The sequence below is a fragment of the Corvus kubaryi genome, unplaced genomic scaffold (genome assembly GCF_017639235.1).
Source record: "Corvus kubaryi isolate FWS band 111438036 unplaced genomic scaffold, C.kubaryi_AGA036_p1.0 37148, whole genome shotgun sequence".
Taxonomy (NCBI): Eukaryota; Metazoa; Chordata; class Aves; order Passeriformes; family Corvidae; genus Corvus; species Corvus kubaryi.
The window spans coordinates 727430-735455 of NW_024581038.1; the positions used below are offsets into that span (position 1 = coordinate 727430).

General features: G+C 42.2%; 1 long non-coding RNA gene across 2 annotated transcripts; it reads left to right on the forward strand.

The window, feature by feature from the left end:
- Positions 1–2919: 2919 nt before the first annotated feature.
- On the forward strand, positions 2920–7401 carry LOC121661352. Of its 2 annotated transcripts, XR_006014932.1 has the most exons (5): positions 2920–3111; positions 4042–4131; positions 5290–5355; positions 6806–6863; positions 7094–7401. It is a non-coding gene; the product is annotated as an uncharacterized LOC121661352 (long non-coding RNA). The 2 variants fall into 2 exon arrangements; XR_006014933.1 differs by having other exon boundaries at positions 2922–3111; positions 6806–7401.
- The last annotated feature ends 625 nt before the right edge of the window (positions 7402–8026 follow it).

Sequence of the window (8026 nt, forward strand, 5' to 3'; positions counted from 1 at the left end):
TAATGCTTGTATTAATACTTGAGATACTTCTGTGAAGAAAGTGGGAGAGCCGAGCAATCCAATGCCAGTGCAGAGGAACTGCAGAGAAAGTCTTGCAGCAATTTGCAATTGCTTACAGTCTACCAGGCGTGTGACAAGTAAGGCTGCTTTTTCCTGAACCTCGCAGGTTCGACCAGTCCTTCGCTTGCAATTGCTGCAAGAGAGAGTCGAGCACGTTACAACATTATAGTTGGTTAAGAATTTGAGTGACTGAAGCAAAGTATTTCTTGGAAAGGATGTGCAGTTGTTTTTAGCATAAGGAGAGGGGTGCCTGATATAAAGAAAATCACCAAAGACCTAGAGATGAACTGAGTAAATAAAGCTGTGTACCAAACAGCTTAGAGAGGAGACAATTTTGAGCTTGCAGTGTTGGTGTGCTTGAGCTGTGGCCACAAAATGACACTCAGACTGATTCCCCTTCTGTAAGCAAGAAATGCACAGCCTTGTGACCAGGGCTGTGCTAAGCATCACCCGCTACCTACTCCAAACCTCTATTCCAAATCAAAAGGCTCTACAAAACTTCAACTATTGTCTCTCCCTCAAGTTGTAAGAGTAGTAGCATCCACTGAAATTTGCTATGAAAGCCCAACACGTTGGTGTGAAATGCATCCTCTTTGGTAAGCTGGGAGGCAGAGACACGGCGCTGTGACCTGTTCACATATTACCCAGATGTGTCTGCAGATATGCAGTTAAATTTGAAGCTTTGGCACACCCAGGACAGTACCTAAAGTGATCTTTGACCCAGCAGAACTGTGCTGCTTCCAAGAGGAAAGGCCATATGGGAGAGCTGATACTGCTCCCAATTGTTGGTGAACCTGAGATTGTGGTGAGCAGAAGGCTCTGCCCTGGAGGGCAGAGCAAAATCCTCTCTTTTGCGAGAAGATTTGTGTGCCTGGAGTCTGCTGAGGAAATACCAGAGCACAGATTCATCCCAAAGGTGGGAACAGAAGAGCTTTGGCCAATCAGCTCCAGGTGCTGTCAGTGGCAGATGGAGAAAGGGATTGCAAGTTGCACACACAAGGAAAGAGGCTGGACAAATGGACCCAAGGACACAAGAAGCAGCCAGCCTAACATAATAAGGTGGAAAAATTATATCTTCAGACAACCAATGAATGGGCAAAGCAAAATAGTACCCACAGCACTCACAGCAGACTGACTGCCCTAAAAGAGATAACCACATTCCAAATTCAATGGAGCAAAGCTCTTTCCATTAATATTTCTGTGGTAAAGGTGTATTTTTGTGTCAGCACACAAATCAGCCTTTCATGTCCTAGGTTGTTAACTGGAACCACAGCAGCTACTTCGTGATACGTCAGTGCCAGGCACCATAGAAGAGCAGGTATGAAACACAGCCCTCAGTGTGTCCTGTGGCAGCTGGCACATCTGTTCAGTGCCTACTGGATCAGATCACAGAGGTAAAGTAAAGGAAGGAAAAGTCACAGAAATAAAAAAAAAAAAAAAAAAAAGAAAGACTAGGAAATGCATGTTAGTATGTTTGGAACATACTTCCAAATAAAAGTACCAGATCTGTCATATGTGTGTACAGGTCTTTGACTTCAAAGCAAATGAGGCTCTCTTCTTAAAAACAAGTACAGTTGATAAATAAATAGGATGAAGGGCTTGTACTGAGCTTCCTAACCCCTTAATTTCCTCATATACTGGCTACAGACAAGGTGATTCTATCTTGCTCTGCTATTTTGATTGTTGGTGCTTTGAAGCAAAAATAGAAACAGCAGTGTCTTAAAAGAGATCCCTTTCTTAATGGCTGATTTGTGCAAGAGGCACTTTCATGTTACCAAAGTGTGATAAGCAGTAAGAAGATTAATTTTAAAAGCTGACCTTTGAAGCACAAAGCTTCAGTCCTTGCTCAAACTTTTGTCCTTTAGGTTTGTTTTGGTGTCCCCTCCTCTTGGCATGACTTCACCTCATTGTGGCTAAGGATGTGCTGTAAAAACAGAATAATTTTTGGTTTTCCTCTCAAATATCATGAAGTAGCCTATGTTGTTGCTGTGGGCATGAAATGCAATGAAAGGTGATGCTGCAGGGTGCTGTGCTAGGTACACATTAATTAGGGACAACAGTGGAATTTACTTGATAAGATCAGGTACTTTACCTAATGATATCCACCCAGTGCAGTGTGTACATCAGATCACACTGAAATGCATCACTCCACAGCATCCTTGATCTAGCCAACAATTGCTGTTTATGTTATCTAGGATGTTACAATTCTCTTGAGAGACAAGCTGACTAAAAAAAATGAACACATATAAAGCTGTAGCCAATGCACTTGACCTGAGTTCTTGCTTTACCATAGAAAGAAATTGCACTACTTTTTTCTAGTATTATTATTATTAAAATTGGACAGTTATTCTTACCTAAGTAGCATACTAGAATACTTACAACACACATCTGGGAAGAAAGACACTGATCCTATTTTGCCCAGGTGTAGGAAAGAAATTCAGTTGTCACCTGACCAGAACTGACATGGACAGAAATGTTTCAGTTGCTTATATATTCTGCACAAAAATTCTCACTTACTTTTGTTTTGTCATATTCCTTCCCTAGTTGTCTTCCTCCTGTAGAGAAACACTTGATGCTGTAAGTTAAATGGAGAATATAGGTGTGATTTGAAGGGGCTCTCTCACTCCACTGACACCCAGAACATCCTGGCAGGCAATCTAAAAAAAAAGCAATGAAAGATTGCAGTCAGTCAGAAATCCAGGCTGGGAATTCTCAGCAGGGATTATTAGCAATTGCCTTGCTGCCTCACTGCCCAGCTGCCATAAAGATCAGTAGAAATAAAAAGCCCAGGAAATGGAGCACAGGCTCTACCGTTGGTTTTTTTCCCTTTCTCTCTCTCTCTTTTTTTTTTTTGCTTTGTTTGTTTTTTTTTTTTTGTTGGCACCCCACCACCTTAATTTGCAGTCTGTGCACAGAGGATTCCTGTGTGCAAATGGTCCTGGAAACAGCGCTGTGAAGAGTTTCCTGAAAGGGAGCTTATGACCACTATCCATACTTATTTGATTGCAGTAGATGCATTTGAATTTTAAGGACAGGCTCTTCAGAATCCTGGTAAGCTCTTTACTGGTGCATTTAGAGACCAGAGAAAGAAAACAAGCTGTGTTTGAAAATATTAATTATTCAGTAGTGAAAAGTACAGACTTTGCTAAATCAATTCTAGAGAAATCTCTTGCATCTTCATGCTAGCCAATGTAGCTCTTGTCATTATATCAGGTTTTCCTTGTAGATCATGGGCTAGTCACAAGTCTTGCTTAAGTCTAAACTTAAGACTTTCAAACAAAAAAATTACCTGACTGAATTAAAAATACGAACTAAGAGTGAAGTACTTGAATCTCCATGTTACATCTACTATTAGATGGAATGAAAAAAGGTTAACAAAACACCATGCAGCTACATGGAATTAAAACCTCTTCAATTCCAAATAGTGCTGCCCCTTAGAGATTTGAAGCAGTTTTATAATAATAATTTTAAATAATAAATTTGATGCAATTTTCCTGAGAGTCTTTGTGTAGTTAAAACCTTGTAAGAGTGGTACTCAGACTTGCCAGCTAGACAGGCCATTTCTCTCATGCCAGCATCTGACCTTTAGCTCCAGAAGTGCTCACCTAAAATTTGCAGTGAGAGAGAGCAGAACAATTACTGACACTGTGCTTCTCACACAGATACAGAATTTGTTAGTGAAAAGTGCCCAGTGACCATACAAAAAAACCTTACTCCATTTTGCAAGAGAAAGTAAAAGTTTTCCAGCAGCCCCTGGGGAGAAATTCCTCCTCACTCAATTTGGAAATCTGCTGGTTTGCCTCTTCACCTCATTCTCTTTTTTTAGCATCAGCATCTTTTTTTAGCAAAAAGTACAGTGTTCCAGGCCATTCTTCTATGCTGCAAGACAGAGCAAGTAACTGAGAGCCAATGTATTTTAAGAGACATTTTGAAGAGCCACTAGACTTTATGTCTAAATTAAAATGTTTGTTCGTTTCTTAGAAATATTCTGTGGTCTGCAAGAGTCAGAACGTTGGAACAAGACAGGAAGGAAGTTGGATCACCAGAGCATATGCCACTAAACTGACCAAGGTACATCCATTTCTGTGAGTGTCACCAGGCTTGCAGTGTTTCTGCAGTTCCATCATCATTTAACACATTTCTGTGTTGGCTCACTCTGGTGTTCTTTTAGCTACAAACAGCCTTTTCTCATGGTTTGATCAGAGAAGTTAAAGAAGCATAGAAAAAGGGGGTGGGGGGGAGTGCCCAATACTCTCTAAAATGAACTGGACTACAGTGAGTGTGTTTCTGTCATCTTCAGATGTGTGCAGCTTGGGTAGAAGAGATTACAGGAATACTATTTAATAATTCATCTGCAAGATGAATTAGCTATTGGTATGAGCCTGAAAAGTCTGGCTGTGGTTGTATGTAGGACACTCTATAGAGGGAGGCCTTGGGAAATACATGAAGGGTGGTAAGTCCTAAAGAGAACCAAAATCAAATGCACAGACCAGGATGAAAATGAGATTAAAATATTTCAGCCTTTTCAGAGAATACTAATGTACCCTAGACAGCCAAGCCAACATGAATCCATCCCCGCTGGAGCTGTGTTTTCTCTGACTATTGCTGTCTAAAGTTAAACACAATAGCCCACATATAAGCTCATTATGTCTCCAGTAAACAGCAAAGGACTTTGAACACTTTTTGTCCCCAGTGATCAAGATAGAGTCTAAAAGAAAAAAAGAGAAAGCCACTGCCACAGTATGTAATTTGGTTATCATCTATATTCAAATATTCTATTCAGAATAGCCATCAGAAATGTCTGCTGCTTCTTACAAAAGCAGAATGTAAGCAGGAAATACTTATTGATTTACTGTGTGGGGTTTTGTTCCCCTATAAATACTTAACAAGGGAAGAAAATTATTTTAGCAGTTAGTCTGTGAAGTGAACAGCAGATACCTACAAGGAGAATGTATGCATTGTGCAGCTGTCAGTACAGGAATAAGCAGGCAATTGTTATCACCCGGTATCTGTATGTAAAGGAGTAGTGCTGTCACTACAGACTCAGATTGTTTGTGGAAGAGGCACAGCCTTTACAGGTTATGTACATAGTGGCATAACATGTTATGCTAAACACATTATTCATTCCTCCTGCTGGAATGCAATCGCTTTGGATTTTTTCCTAAGGAGACCAGCCTTACAAAACTTTTTCCTATGTCTCCTTTTTATTTCTTTTCTGTCTTTTCACAGCTTCCTCCTTGTCCCTAATAAGTGTTGAACACACTTCTCAAATTTCATTGCAACTGGCTGAAGGAGGTAAGCCCCAAACATGTCTGTGCCTTGCAGAGAGGAGAGCTGAGCATGTCCACCCTGCTGAGCAGAACCTCCAGCACACCCCGAACAGAAAGCTGTTTGATTGTTGGCTGCATAATCAGCACAAGCAGCTCGAAGTCAGCTGGGTGTGCATACCCTCGTGCCCTTGCCTTCTGGTAAAAAACATGAGGCAGTGGGAGGAAAGCCAAGGAATCGGGAGGGGACATGGAACACGAGACAGGGGTAAGGCTATTTTGACAGTGATGCATAGGGCACAAATAACATAGCTCCAAAGACACCAGGCTTCTCAGTTCAGGTCTCCCAAGAGCATGAATTTCTGCCCTGCCTGCACATTGTGCAAGTATCTAAACACACCTGCCTGGCTTGTCCTGCCTCTAACACTCATGCTTATGAAAAGCAGGAGCTGTACCCAGTCTCAGGCAAAGCAAAAGGAAATATTATTCCCATTTCCCTGCACAAATGCTCAGTGCCATCAGAGCTGTTACAGTGGATGGCAGAGGGGAAAGGTGCTTTGGCAATGGAGAATACTGGGATCTGAATGGTTGGGCTGAACCTTCGCTACTTGGATAAATTCTCATCCCAAGATTTTTTTCTGATTGTAGTTTTTAAGTCCTGCCCTGTTATTGTACAAGCTGAATCATTTCATAAGTAACTATTTCTTCTGAGTATTTCAGGTTGCAGTTATGTTACTGCACAAGCAGTGGTGTCCCCAAGTGTTCATCTCTGCTTTCCAGACCCCTCCTAGCTGTGCTGACAATGTCATTTGGTGTGGGGAACTGAAGGGATGAAGTGACCCAGCTAAGACAAAACCCACAAAAAGAAAAAGTTTATTTTTCAGCTACATCAGTGTCCCTTATGCTCATGCACAGCAGGAGAGAGCACCATGGTAAGAAGGAATGAGTAGTCAGGAATGACAGGCTTCCACTGTCATTCTGTGCCACTGCCCCAAAATCACTTGAGACTCTTCCCCCTCAGTCTTCTGGGCCTAACAGAAGTTGTTTTAAAGAGGTAATTGTTTAAGGATGAAAGTCAAGTGTTCCTTGAAAAGCGTGCAAGTGAGCAAAGAGGGAGCTGGGAAGACTGCACAAAAATCACACAAAATTACAATGACCTAAATATTCCCAAAGAAAAGGCCTTCTGGACCTTTTTTTTTTTTTTTTTTAAATTTATTACCCCAGATTGTTCTGCTGGCTGAAACATCACCCAAAATGTAATCCTGGGCGCAGTGTGATGAGCCTTTCTGCTGATGTTGCCCAGTAGTCACTGTCCCACATGCACACTGACACGGAAGTGGAAAAAACCATTTTTTGTTTCTCACAAATTCTGTAACTCTTAACCTGGGAAGAACATAATAATGGACCTCCTAGGAATGCATAATCTTTTTCCCACCTCCAGTACTCTCACATACCCTTTTTTCTCTGCTCTGTTCCAGGATCTGCTATGTTTCCAATGCATCAACTTTTGAAGGCACGAGAGCATTTAAGCGGAAGGTACAGTATAAGCGACTGTCATTAAAAGCCAAAAAAGAAGCAGAGGTCAGCAAAGAAGGATTTGGGAAAGCAAATCATCTGAAATGATGATTTCTTCTACTGTCTTTCCTCATTATCTTCAGAGTAACATGGCTGAGTAAACTGGTGGACCTTCCAGCATGCCTAACCTTTTCTGAGGAAGTCACTGCAGGAACCCAACTGCAGTGCTTGATTGTGTTGTTTATTTTCAGCATTACTGCTTCTCTGGCTTTCCCTCTTTTCGTCCTTGTTGTCTCTGCAATAAGAAGCCCTTGGTGTGGGACAGCTTTTGCCAGGAGGAAGAATAAGGATCACAGGCATGCAAAGCTGATTGCCTTTGTTCATCATGTTTATTAGAGGGAATAATAGAAATTGTGATCTTAAAATTAAAAGCATACATCATGCTAGAAGCTTCTGATTACAGGACTGGGCACTAGCAAAATTGTAGTTGTGCTCAACAGAACATGGTGTTTTACTAAAACAACCTAAGGTGGTTTCTTGGTGGTTTCTTTTCCTTTCCCCACTGATTTTTCTCAGATGTAAGAGAGGTCAGAGCCTGAAATAGTTGAGCCCAAATACATGCACTTGCAATTTCTGGAGCTGCAGGCACAAAACCAAGGAGTTCCTACAATGACAGACAATAAACTTTCCCTGGAGCATCTTCCAGGTAACCAGTTAATTAGGTATTATGGTCACAGGGCTGAAGGGTATGTGTGTACAAGAACAGGGAAGTGGAACACAGAGAAAAGTGGTGAGGGGGCAGGAGGGAGGGGGAATGAACCGGTCAGAGGCAGTCTTGGGGCAATTTGATAAAAACTGTAAATACTGAACAGCCTGATAAAATTTTTTGTGTAGCTAATGAGCCTCCCCACTTCGGCCAATACATCTGTGAAGGTTTCGCTGCAGGCTGAGACAGTGAAAGCTTTTTGTTTCCACCTGTCACGGGTGAGACGCACATAAAGAACCTGCTGGGGACTCTTGACTCTTTCTGCTCGAGCTTGCGGGGCACTGGTGATCCTCCCCTCCCGGGAGTGAGGCGAGAGGTCCGGAGCATCCAGCAGGTCCCAGCGGGGAGGGCAGCGACCCAGAGGCGCGGGAGCTGGCAGGGACACCCGGCAGAGGTGACACCCGGCAGAGGGAACACC